The sequence below is a fragment of the Equus przewalskii genome, chromosome 24 (genome assembly GCF_037783145.1).
Source record: "Equus przewalskii isolate Varuska chromosome 24, EquPr2, whole genome shotgun sequence".
In the NCBI taxonomy this organism is placed as follows: Eukaryota; Metazoa; Chordata; class Mammalia; order Perissodactyla; family Equidae; genus Equus; species Equus przewalskii.
In genome coordinates, this window is record NC_091854.1 from 629,456 (window position 1) to 642,392 (window position 12,937).

The following is a 12,937-nucleotide window of genomic DNA, read 5'->3' on the forward strand; positions in this document are numbered from 1 at the left end:
TTAAAAAGATGAGAAGTAGAGTTGCATCAAATTCATGGTGGACATTAACATAGATGAGAAATAAGCTATTGTGTTGTAAGTTACTGAAATCTTGGGGTTGTTTGCTAAGGTAGCATAACTTAGCGTAAGCTGAATCAACTTCATATCCAATTCAACAAATATTCAATCATTCATTCCACAATGCTGAGAACATACTCTACACCAAGACTACTTTAAGCACCACAGAACGTACAAAAATTTATAAAGCATCATGTCTGTCTTCAACTCTCTTCGTTCTGAGTAGGAAGATGAGATATGTTCTCAATTTGCTAAATACAATGCAAAATGTCTTAAAGCTATTCGGAGACTTGTAAACAAAGAGCTGCTAGGTTTCAGGAAAGGGACAAATAACATCACACTGGAGGAATCAGAAAAAGTTACATGAAGGAAATATTATTTGTATCTTACAGCACACCTAGCAAACAGTAATTTTTAAAGATGTGTTGAATAGAGAAATAAATGCACAGCTAGTTATAGTCAATAAAAGCTGACATTTCTGTGTTAATGAATCCACATCAGGGCAAGTTAAATGTTCCAGGGTAAAAGATAATGGCACTTAAGAACTTCGTGAGTGGGTGAATTTGCTTTAACTAGATCCTTTGATGAAAGAAATCTTACTCATCGACGCTGGCACCTTCTAAGCTCCAATTACTTCTGGTTAGTCATGTGGCTTTTCATATGATCCACTGCTTTTGGCAGTCTGCTTAAGCAAGTTTATTTCACAGTCAGCAACCAAAGGCTTCCTATTTTCAGTTTTATTCTTGATAGGAAGCTTCAGGCCTGGTACTTCCGAGTATTCAGGCTGGGAGAACTCAGTCCAGGGATGAGCAAGGCTTGTACCAACCTCCAAAATGGGCCAGGATAGCCATCTTAAATAGCCTAGAACAGGGTTTTTGGAAGAAATTTTTCCCTCCCTGACTCTGACACATACTTCTGGGGTGATTCAAATGATAAATGCTTTCCTGGGTTCATAAATCACAAATTCAGGAATTGGTTAAATAGCGTAGTCATGCACCCAGTGCCACAGAGAGGAAAATGCTAAGGACAGGAGGACAGGAGGCCCATAAATGAACTCTTGCCCTCACTTTCCCCTAAACTAGAGTGAGCCATGGAGCCAAAATTCTATCTCTAACATCTCTTCAGCTCTGAAATTCTGTGAATCTATGTAAATTCAAAAAGATTTGCCTCCACAAGCGGATAGACTACTCACTGGACATTTGTCCAAATGACAGTGGGACTGAGGAACCTTGCTTCCCACTCCCATATTTTCCTAACGAAGCAAGGTCAGGGTTTGTGAAATGCCAGCACCAGTGGTTACCACAGGGTGACAATAGAAATCTCGTGTGTCTATGCCTGAATCCAAGTGCCTCACGTTAGAATAATGCCTTGGGACAACACAAACATTGTGTCAGTTGTAGGAAAGGATGCTCTCCCCTTTCCAAGTAGAGGCCATTCTTTAAAGAAAAAGTGACTGTGCCAAAGGTGCTGAGTCTATGCAGAGCTTCTGAGAGAAGAATAACTTCATACTCTCCACAGTTCAAACCTGAGCTCACGGACGTCATTATTTCCTGATTTGAGACAAGTTGCTTACTCTTTCCGTGCCTCAGTTTTCAGATCTGTAGAGCAACTACCTTGTGTGGCTATAATGAGGTTATTTTGTGGATATGAAAGTTCTCAGAGCACAGGAGGCACTCACAGGAGTTTACTGCACGTTAATTCTCTTCCTCTCAGGACTCTCCCTTAGCCCATTTCAGTTCCTATCTTGAATATTATTTTATTAACTTTCTTTTTCTTTATCTTTTAGTTAAATATTGCTTTCACTTATGTTTAATATGTTTCGCAATAAGCTGAGAAGGCACACCCACACAAAATGTAGACAATCCAGGATGAAAAAAGTGCGGAATCATCCAGTGGAGAGCCATCATCTACTTTCAGGCTTATTGACAAAATTTGAGATCTCTCATCATCCCACAAAAATTCCTCTGGTCCATAACAATTTTGGTTTTAAAATTGTCTAAATACGAACACAGAGCAATCTCTTGGCTCCTTCCTGAGAATTACCCCGGAAGCTCCCGGTCTGAAAGCTAGCAGGCTTATCTTGCCCCAGCTCCCTCCCCAACTACATGACTCGCTCAAATTCCTGTTTCCACTCCATGCTCACCTTGGCTCCACCAACAAACTGTTTTTCCACTGCCCACTCTCATAACTCCCAAGAGTAACAATCACCATCCTTCTCACAGCTGAGTGGAAAGGGGTTTCCTACCCTTCTTTGTTTCAAATTGTCTCTATCTTTCAGTTTTTTCAGGCATAACACTGCTGTGTGCTTTGCAACTAACCAACCTTCAGTTTACAGAGGAGGAAACGAAAGGACAGGAAGATGAATGATTGAAGATGAATGCCAAGAAGTTACCAGCAAAGGTCAATGTTAGAACTGCCTCTTCTTGATCTCATCCTTTCAGTTGACAGCAGGACCTCAGTTACAGGGAAGGCTCTTCATAAACATTTAATGAGTAAGTGCTGCGTGAATGAATGCTCAGTTTCCTCCACTGTAAACTGAGGGTGACACTAACCCTTTTCTGAAGTAGGCATACCCTATTGTCTTCAGGATTAAGTGTTGGAATATTACTTCGGAGTCCAGATGTCTGTGTTTAGATCTGCTGCTTCAGCTTGATAAGACTTGATAATGCACACACAATACATGTACGCAATGATACAACTTTCAGATATTGCATAAGCTGAGACAGGAAACAAAAAAGAGAAAGTTTGTTAGAGTCTCACTCTATGAGGAGGCAGAGGAAGGAAAATGATCATAGCCTAGATCGGTGCAGTAGTGTTATAATTTACTACGTCTTTTCATAAACCTTAGCTCATTTGAACTTTCATGAACCTTATGGAAATGGTAGGGCAGGTATCATCTCTGTTTGGCCTTTGAAAAATAGGAAATTCAAAGAATTTAAGTGAATTTTCCAAGGTTACAAACTTAATCAGTGGTGGAACCAAAACTAGAGGTCAGGTCTCCTCTTTCTAGATGAGAATTAGTCATTCTTGTGCTATCAATCATCAGTTATAAGACATTTAATCCTTGATGCTGAGTACGGCGTTTTTTAAATGGGTACATTCTATCTTCCCATTTAAGAACCCTGAGGGCAGGGCTATGTCACATTCATATTTGGTTTCCTATGTTTAAGCACAGTCTCTTTTATAAGGTAAAACCTTAATGATATTCAATATATCAATAATATTATTTTGATGAGTAAAAATAACATTCTTAAGAAGCATCTACATTTAGCAAGTTGGCTCTTCCAGGATATTGACTGGTTCCCTGCTTGTATCACCAAAGCAATGAAAAGTTTATTTCTTAACGAATGTCCCATCAACTTGGTGTGAGCAAAATTTTTTATGAGGGGAATTTCTCCATTTTAAAAAACACTGTTTTAACTCTTTTCGAATGTGCCTTCTTCTGGCTCCCCTAAAAGATCCCCGATTTGCCAAATGGTGAAAAAATGTATTCTGTCTTACACTCTAAGATTAGAAACATTATCTTATCCCTTTAGGATTTGTTTTTTTCTTTTTTTTTTTTTTTTTGGCCTCATTTTTTATGCCCCTGTTGGAAAAGGTTTTCCTATTACCATTCAGGGATCAATTTCAGGCAAAAAGCTGCTTATCATTTTTAGAATGCAAGACATGCTTAAGTAAGAATCTTCCTCATTAATATAGATAATATTTATGGAGTGCTCAATGTGTGCCACGCTTTTTATGCATTATCTCATTTAACTCTTAAATGATTTAACTTGTTTAAGATCTCATTTCTCATAGGAACCTTTTGACATAAGGAATATTATTATTCTTATTATATAGTGATGGAGACTGAGTCTTAGAGATCACATTGCTAGTAGGCAGCAGAGGTAAGATTTGATCCTAGGTCTCTCTGAATTTGGAATTTAACAACTATACTATATAGTTTCTGTCACTATTGGTAGCAGATGGACCTCATGTTAGTGGACAATTGTCTTAATTTTCTTTTCAATACCTGATGGATCAAGCTGTTAACTAGAATAATAAAAAACCTAATTCATCTACACACCTAATCTGTGATTATGTAAAGGTTTTTTACTTCAACATTCTCTGTAAGGGTATACAAAATTACAGTGAGACCCCACCTCACACATGTTAAAATGGATACTATTAAAAAAACCCAGAAAATAACAAGTGTTGGTGAGCATGTAGAGTAATTGGAACCCTTGTTCACTGTTAGTGGGAATGTAAATGGTACAGACACTGTGGAAAACAGTACGGTGGCTTTGCAAAAAATTAAAAATAGGATTACCATATAATCCAGCAATTCCATTTCTGGGTATATAGCCAAAAGTATTGAAAGTAGCATCTCAGAGTGGTACTTCTACACCCACATTTGTAGCAGCATTATTCACAGTAGCTAAAATGTGGAAGAAACCCAAGTGTCCATTAACAGATGAATGGTATATACATACAATGGAATATTATTCAGCCTTAAAAAGGAGGACAATTCTGACACATGCTACAACATGGATGAATCTTGAGGACATTATGATAAATAAAATAAGCCAATCACAAAAGACAAAGACTATATGATTCCACTTATATGAGATATGTAGAGTCGTCAAAATCATAGAGACAGAAAGTAGAATAGAGGTTGCCAGGGGCTAGCGAGAGAGGAAGAATGCAGAACGCTTGTTCAATAGGCATAGAGTTTCAGTTTTACAAAACAAGAGTTCTGGAGATGGATGGTAATGATGGTTGCACAACTTTATGAATGTATTTAATGCCACTGAACTGTCCACTTAAAATGGTTAAGATGGTAAATTTTATGTTACATGTATTTTACCACAATAGAAAAAATTGGGAAAAATTAAAGTTGAGTAATTGCAGATTTATGATCAATGCGAACAACCAATCAAAATGTGTTATGTTAGAAACTAAAGTCATTTTCACACAATAAAAAATAAACTAGAAACACAAGAGAGTTGTATTCAGAAAGGGACTGCTTGATTTTTATACACCTGCAACAGATAATGTGGTCTGTGAACAAAAGGGACTCCAGAAGCACAGAACCTCTGATGAAACAATGCTGCCTGGTGAGGCAGAGGAATGTCTGGCAGTCCGAAGGTCTCGTTCATCACAGTACGGAAGGCACCCTCTCGAGAACATGTAAACAAGATGAAGAGCTCTCTCGGAAGGTTACAACAAGTATGCGCCAGGCCTCTGGGTTCTCTGTCTGGGGTCATTTCACTCATAGTGATTCATCTTAATCTTTAAGAATCTGGGAAGCATATGATAGATCAGGCAGGAGGTACCATGCGTTTAAACCGCCAGCCCTTAACACAGAGAAGAAATCCTTTCCGGATGAACACATTTTAAGATGCAGGCAGAGTTCAGAGTTCAGCATGGATTGTTTATTCGAAAAATCCCAAATAAGTAACAGAGCAAAACTGGACATAGGAAGCTAAATTAAAAGCTTATTATGGTGAGCTTCAGAAACGATACTTCAGAACAAAAGTTTACCGTAAACTTTCCATACTTTGCTCTTTGAAATGAAGTTCATTTACTTCAAATTAAACACTGCTGGTTACATCACCCGCACCTCTACTGCTGTATTTCTGGAATATATTCTCTGTCTTTTCCACAGATTTTGATATTTTTTCAGTGGAAAAGGAATTTGTTGGGTCATGTGTCCCTAGAATTCTTTTTGTGGTTTGTTCTAAGTTATTCACATCCCCTCGCCTAGGCCGTTACGCTCCTCCAAACCATTTGCACACCATACCAGATGAAAACGGCTAATGGAGATGCAGCTCAGTTTAAGGCCAAGAGTTAACTGGCCTGTACAGGGATCAAACCCATGACTTTCCTATCAGTAGCATCATACCTTTCTTCCAGCAACGGGCACTAGATCTCACAGGTAACTGAGGCTTTCAGTAAACACTACATCATTGCAACAACTCCATGCCCTTTAGAGGCTCACAGAAACGGAGACCCTGAACTCTGGCCGGGCTAAGGAAGTTACTGCACAAAGTAATTGAACAACAGATGAAAATTTTACTCTAATGTTGGTTCTGCCTTTCATTCATTCATGCATTCAGCAAGTATTTATTGAATGGCTACTATGTGCCAGCCACCAGAAAGATAATGGTGAACAAGACAGACATGGTCCCCACAACTGCAGAATTTACCGTCTAGTGGGAGGGGGGGTACAGAGAAGTTGAGAGGAAATCACAATACCTTTTAATAAATGCCATCATAACGGGAAAATTATAGTGTGCTAGTAGGACCACAAAAGAAGGGCAACTAATGCAGGGGTGTGCGTGTGTGTGTGTGCAGAGGCTGGTCACCATAGGCTCCTGGGATTAAATTGTAGTTGATATTTAAAATATGAGTTTTAGTTAGAAAGAGAGAGGGGTTGGAGGTGAGAAGAGGAGGAACCAGCATGTACAAAGGCCCAGAGGCTAAAAAGAACATAACTGTTTATTCCACGCTGTTTCGATAATCTTTCCACATTTTGCTTTTCATCTCTGTGACAGAAGGCAGTGTCATGGCCAAACACTCGGGTAAAACTCTGTCTGGAGCTGCTGAAAGCTGTTGCGCTTTCAAAATACAAGTTGTTTTCTCTGTTTATAATGGTTAAACTGTTTGAACATGTCATTTATCGTATTCCCACTTAAAATGTGACCAACTTGCAGCAGGGAGCATAGCTCATAGTTCTGTTTCCCAGAACCTAGCACAGCGTTCTGTCCACATTGGAAGCTTAAGAAATGCTAGTGTTAAACAGATAAACAGCTAAGGTCAGCAGCCAAGCTGGAACTCCCAGAATTTTCAAGGGAGTGGCAGTGTTTATCCAACAAGGGATTTTAGCCAGCATTACTTACTTAAGTTTCGACTTTAGGAGCTTAGTCACAAAGATCCTCATTAAATAGTATCTTGGCAATCCGAATAGTCACTGCCCCTCTGACTTGAACTAGTTGATTAAGGAGGCCAAAATCAGGACCTTCGAGTCCCATGAAAGCTTAGTTAGCTTTAGGGAGAGAGAGAAGATTCTTCCATAGTCCCACACATCAGCCACACCCTGAACTCTGGCCAGGCTGAGGGATATAGCATTGCATACGGCGTGTGACCCATATTATGGGCTAGGCACTGTACTAGGTACTGTTGACATGATCGCAAATAAGAAGTGGTTCTGCCCCTAAGGTGGACCTGGCACACAGTAGGTGCTCAGTAAATCTTCATGGAGAAACTGAGTGAACACAGTCCTACATAACTAAACAAAGCAGTTATCATAAAATATGTGACAGTTTTGTTTTTATAGTTGGACTCTCTCCTAAGCTGTGGAAACTTTTGTATCCTATGACCTCTTTGTAGTCTCTACAAAAAGGAAATTCCTTCTCCGAGGTCCTGAGGGAACCACTACCACTGCTTTTGAAGACAGTTAATGCAGCAGCCACTGAAGGGGCCCTGGTCCCCGTCTCAAGGAGACCGCAGCTCCCGCCTCTGTTCCAGTGTTACCGTACTCTGGGCACAGCTGTTGGACTGAAAGAGTTGCTCTGAGAGTCACAGCGTGGGCAGTAGCCCTCAGTGAACTGCAGCCATCTTGAGAGAATGCTCTTCTACAAAGAACACACATTTACAAGCAGCTGGGCTCCACTCCGGCCCTTGGATTGCACAGCTCCAGTGCTCACACCCACCAAGAAGAGTCCTGACTGGAAGGATCAGTGACATTATTTCCTGATGCAGAGGACAAACATATTCACTTCTTCTGAAACCTGGAAAATCATATTTATTCAAGTCATATTTATTCGTAAACATACTCAAAATAAGATCTCTCTCCGTTGAGTAAGGACAGTCTCAAACGTTGGGGATTCAAGTTCTGCTTTTTACACATCCCAATATACTGTTCAGAAGCTTTGGCTTCTGAGCCATGAGCAAGCCATTTGGCTTCCAGGTCACTTTCCTCAGGTCTCTTTGGCAAGAACTGCAGCCAGTTCTTAGCCATTTCCTGGATGAAGAAAACTGTTTGGTTTCTCATACTTTTGAGTTAATGTGGACAGTTGGGTGTGCTGAGAGAAATGATGAGGGCACTGCAACCCCTCTGTGAGTGTTAACCTCCCATAGTGATGGGGCAGAGGGCAGGCAGAGAAGATGAGCCAAATGGCAATACAGTAACAGGCTCAAGAAGCAAATTTTATTACTTTCTGCACAACTCACACTAATTTGGGAAGGAAAGAAAATAATAATGAGCTGCAATATCCCACAACTGAGTTTCACTGACACAAAAATGTTCTTCATCAAACCCAACCTCTTTCATTCATTTCTTCCCTAATTCTCACCTCATCCAGCTAGCTGGGAATATTTTCTGCCCTGGTTTCTTTCATTCAGTCATTTGATGATCCGTCACCCACTCAGCAAGCACATAATGAGCCCCTGTCATATACCAGGCACTGAGAGTAAGTTCCAGAGTTTCTGTCTAGTAATTAAATATTTGAAGTATAGAGTGGTAAGTACAATAAAAGGCATCCACAAAGCTTGGGGATGGGTGGGGGAATGGCATATATCAAGAACTCCCTGAGAGCAGTTCCTGACAACTTCCCTAAAGGTAAGACGCTGGAGCTGAACCTTGCAGGACATACAGGATTTTGGGGGCAAATAAGTGCAGGAAGAGGAGCAGGTGGCCAGAGACAGAATTCCAGGGAAAGGAAAACTACCAGCAGCAGCCAGTACTTACTGATGTGTCTGGCACTGATGTGTTTAGAATGTGCTGAGCACTGTGCTGTGTTCTTCACCTGCATTAATCTTTTTAATCCTTAAGATCCATAGGAGGTAGTCTCTGTTATTATTTCCATTGTGGCAATACACAGGCAGACCAAGTGAGTTGGCCAAAATCACACAGCTAGAAAGTGACAGCCACAGTGAAGTCCAGAGCATGGGCTCCTAACCACTACAGGACAGTGTAGAGAGAGATGTACGCAAAGGTCTAGAGAAGAAAGAGAGAGCAGTGCCTTCTGGGAGAAATAAGAGTTGACATGAATGGGACAGAGTGGTCATGAGGGAGCATCAGAAGCAAATGAAAGTGAAAAGATAATGGGCCAGATTCAAAGGGTCTGTGTACCCTGCTAAAGTTTGTGCTTAATCCTGAGACCAATTGGAGCCATAAAAGGCTTTATACCCAACATCTGATCTATGTTTCAGGAAGATGATGGGCAGCCGAGCAGAGAACAGATTGTAGAGGTGCCAGTGAGCAGGAGAACAGTTAGGACAGTAATGTGACTGTACAAGGGAAAAATGGTGAGGGGCCAATGGAGGGAATAGCAAGAGGGAGAGCTATAGGAGCTATTTAAATGATAGAATTTATAGAGCCAGGAGGGAAGCTGGCTGGAGGTGAAAGTTGATCCAGAAGAAAAGGAAAAATGGATGACTTCTAGGTTCAGGATTGGGTAGAGATGAACCGAAACAGGGAATGTAAGAGGAGTCCCTGGTTTAGGAGAAAGACAATATGTTCATTTGGGAATATTGCATTTGAGGTGCCTGTTCCAGCTATCTATTGCTACATAACAAACCATCCTAAAACTTAGTAGTTTAAAACAGTAATTTATGATTGTTGCTCATGGTTCTATGAGTCAACTGGGTTCAGCTGGGCAATTCTTGCTTGGGGTCTCTCAGATAATTACTGTCAGATGTTGGCTGGGCTGCGATCTCCTGAAGACTCACTTGGGCTGGTTGTTCAAGATGGCTCTCTCCCATGGGTGGCGGTTGATGCTGGCTTTTGGGTAAGAGTTCAGCTCGGCTTTTCCACCTACACGCGGATTCTCCATGTGGCTTGAGCTTCTCATAGCAGGATAGCTGGGTTACAAGAGATAGAACCCAAAGAGCAAGCATTTCAAGAGGCGTAGGCAGAAGCTGCAAGGCTTCTAATGACCTAGCCTTGGGAATTGTATACTGGTTAAGAGTGAGTCACAGGGTCAGCTCAGACTCAAGGAGTGGGGATTCCATAGGGCTTGAAGACTGAGGAGCGTAACTCGGTGGGGCCCATCTTTGCAGACTAACACAGTGGCTTTGGGACATGCAATTAGAGAAGTTTAATAGGCATTCAAGTTATAGCTCTCTAGCTCAGGGAAAGATCAGGGCTGGGGATCTAGCTGAGAAGATAGTTGGTATGTAGGTAATGATTGAAACCATGGATGTGAATGAGATTTCCTAGGGAGAACGTGCAGAGTGCAACAAGCATAAGACCAGGGAAGAACTTTGAAGCACCAACATCTGAAGGGTAAGCAATGCAACAATGAGTTCCTAAAGGAGATCAAGAATGTGGGGCTATAGAAGCAGAGAAAACCATAAAAGAATATGCTTATATAAGTTAAATGCAACATGTCAAGAAAAAAAAAATAGTTAACAGTGTCAAATGCTGCAGAAAGGCAAAGTCATGGGGTCTGACAGCTATTTTCACCAGATTTGACAATAGGTAGTCACGGGTGACTTAGAAGAAATAGTCTTAGGGAACCAGGAAAGCAAAGAAAAAATAAAACAGACAAGTGAAATAGATAATGAATGGTAGCTGAGAGAGAGAAGGCAAGAACCTATCACAAGACATTCACTTGAAAGAGGGTTTGTGTTTTAAGATGGTTAAGATGAGGGCTCTGGGGTCAGATTGCCTGTTTGCCTGAATTTGTATAACAGCTCTCCCAGCTGTGTGACATTGCTCAAGTAACTTAACCTCTCTAACCCTCAGTTTTCTCTGAAGAGGTGACATTTAAGCTGACACTTGAAGGATGAGCAGGAACCAGCCTGGCAGCAGATTGGGAAATAAAGTTCTTGTCTGGGGTAACAGAAGGATGTGGGTGAGTCTGGAGCACACTTGACTCATGCAAGGAATAGACTGGAGTGGGACAAGCTGGCAGGAAATGTGGGGAGAAGATGCGGTCAGCGGAGTAGCATGAGATTGAGCGAGGGAAGAAGGAGACAGTAGTCTGATCTTTCTGGGCTTCTTACTTGGGGGGAATTTCATTCTAAGTGCAACGAGAAGTCATTGGAAAATTGTAAACAGAGGAGTGACATTATTTGACACGTTTTTAAAAGATCACTCTGTTTTAAAAATAAACATACACCTACCCAGCAATTCTACTCCTAGATATTCACCCAAAACAAATGAAAATGTGTGTTCACAAAAAGACTCGTGCAAGAATATTCATAGCAGTTTTATTCATAATAGCAAAAGCTGGAACAGTCCACACGTCCATCAATAGAAAAATTACAAACACACTGTGATATATTCATAAATGGGCTATTACTCAGCAATAAAAGGAATGAATTACTGATACAGGCGATATAGTCTATGATTTCACTTATATGGGATTATAAAACAGGCAAAGCTAATGTACGATGGAAAAAATTAGAACAGTAGTTTCCTCTGAGACAGGAATGCGAGCAGGGCCTGCCTGAGAAGGGTACAAGGAAACTTTCTGAAGGGATGGCTAATGTTCTACACTTGATAAGCGTTAGGGTTACACAGTTGTCAAAATTCAGTAAATGTAAATTTAGGAATTAAATTTTACGTTAAAACAAAAAAACCCTACACAAATATTGAACTGCAGTTAATTATACATATTTTGAAGTGTTTAGAGGGAAAGGCACTAATACTTATAATTTCTTTGAAATACACCCAAATTGAGATAGATTAATGGATGAAGAGAGGGATAGATGGACAGAAAAGTAGTAAAGCGAGTATATGTGATATGGTCTGAATAACGTCACCTCAAAATTCGTGTGTTAAAGGCCTAACCCCCTGTACCTCAGAGTGAGACTTTATTTGGAGATAGGACCTTTAAAGAAGGTAATCAAGGTAATACAAGGTCTTATTAGGATGGGCCCTAATCCACTATGAGTGGTATCCTTATAAGAAGAAGAGATTAGGATACAGACAACACAGACTGAGGGACAACCAGTGAGGACACAGAGAGAAGGTGGCCACCTGCAAGCCAAGGGGAGAGGCCTCAAGAAATCAAACCTGACGACACCTTGATTTTGGCCTTCTTCGTTCCAAAACCGTGAGCCACCCAGTCTGTAATATTTTGTTATGACAGTCCTAGCAAATGAATACATATAAGTAAAATGTTAATGATAGAATCTAGGTGGCAGGAATGAAAATTCATTACGAAATTATTTCAGCTTTGCTGCATATTTCAAAATTTTCATAGTAAAATGTTGGGGGGAAAATCACTCTGATCTTGGTGTATGATGGATTTAGGGGGCAACTGTGAAAGTCGGGAGGAGGCTGCTGCAGGGGCCAAAGTGAAGAGGGCCGGTAGCTTGTCCCAGGATGGTGAGAGTGGATGTGGAGAAAGGTGGGCAGATTCCGTATTTATGTTGGAGATGGAAACAGCAGGACTGTCTGAGAGATTGGTTAGAAAATGTGAATGAAATGACAAAATCAAGAATGACTGCTATGGATGTCTACAACAAAACACCAGGGGTGTTTACTAAGATGGAAAATATCAGAGTTACAGGAACAAATCATAAGTTTTATTTTGGTCTTGTCAAGTTTGAAATGCCTATGGGATTTACAAGTGGCATTATCAAGTAGTAAATTAAGTGGAAAATTTAAAGCTTGGAGAATGCAAACATGTAAACTGCTTAGCACCAGGCCTAGGACATAGTAAGTATAATAAATGCTTGGTATTATTTCCAATTATTTTAGATTTTATAGGATATGTGGATAGAAGCAGATCTATTAACATTGTATATTGGTATACTGGTGTATCCTGTCTCAGAAAGGAGATAAGATTATAAATATATAGTTAAATCTGAGATGCTATGTGAAATGGCTAACATACAGCATTTGAACAAGATCCTGCACCAAATATGATAGGGCTGAGAGAGG

General features: G+C 40.5%; 1 protein-coding gene across 4 annotated transcripts in view; it reads right to left on the bottom strand.

Annotated features, from left to right (window-relative positions):
* Positions 1 to 12,937, bottom strand: part of VCAM1 (vascular cell adhesion molecule 1) — a 129,002-nt gene that overhangs the window by 80,209 nt on the left and 35,856 nt on the right. Inside the window, exon 2 of one of the 4 annotated variants that reach the window (XM_070592392.1) lies at positions 2,631 to 2,774. The exons of the other annotated variants lie outside the window; for them this stretch is intronic. The gene's annotated coding sequence lies outside the window, so the exon portion shown is untranslated. The remainder of the gene's footprint in view (positions 1 to 2,630; positions 2,775 to 12,937) is intronic. 4 annotated transcript variants of the gene reach the window in all.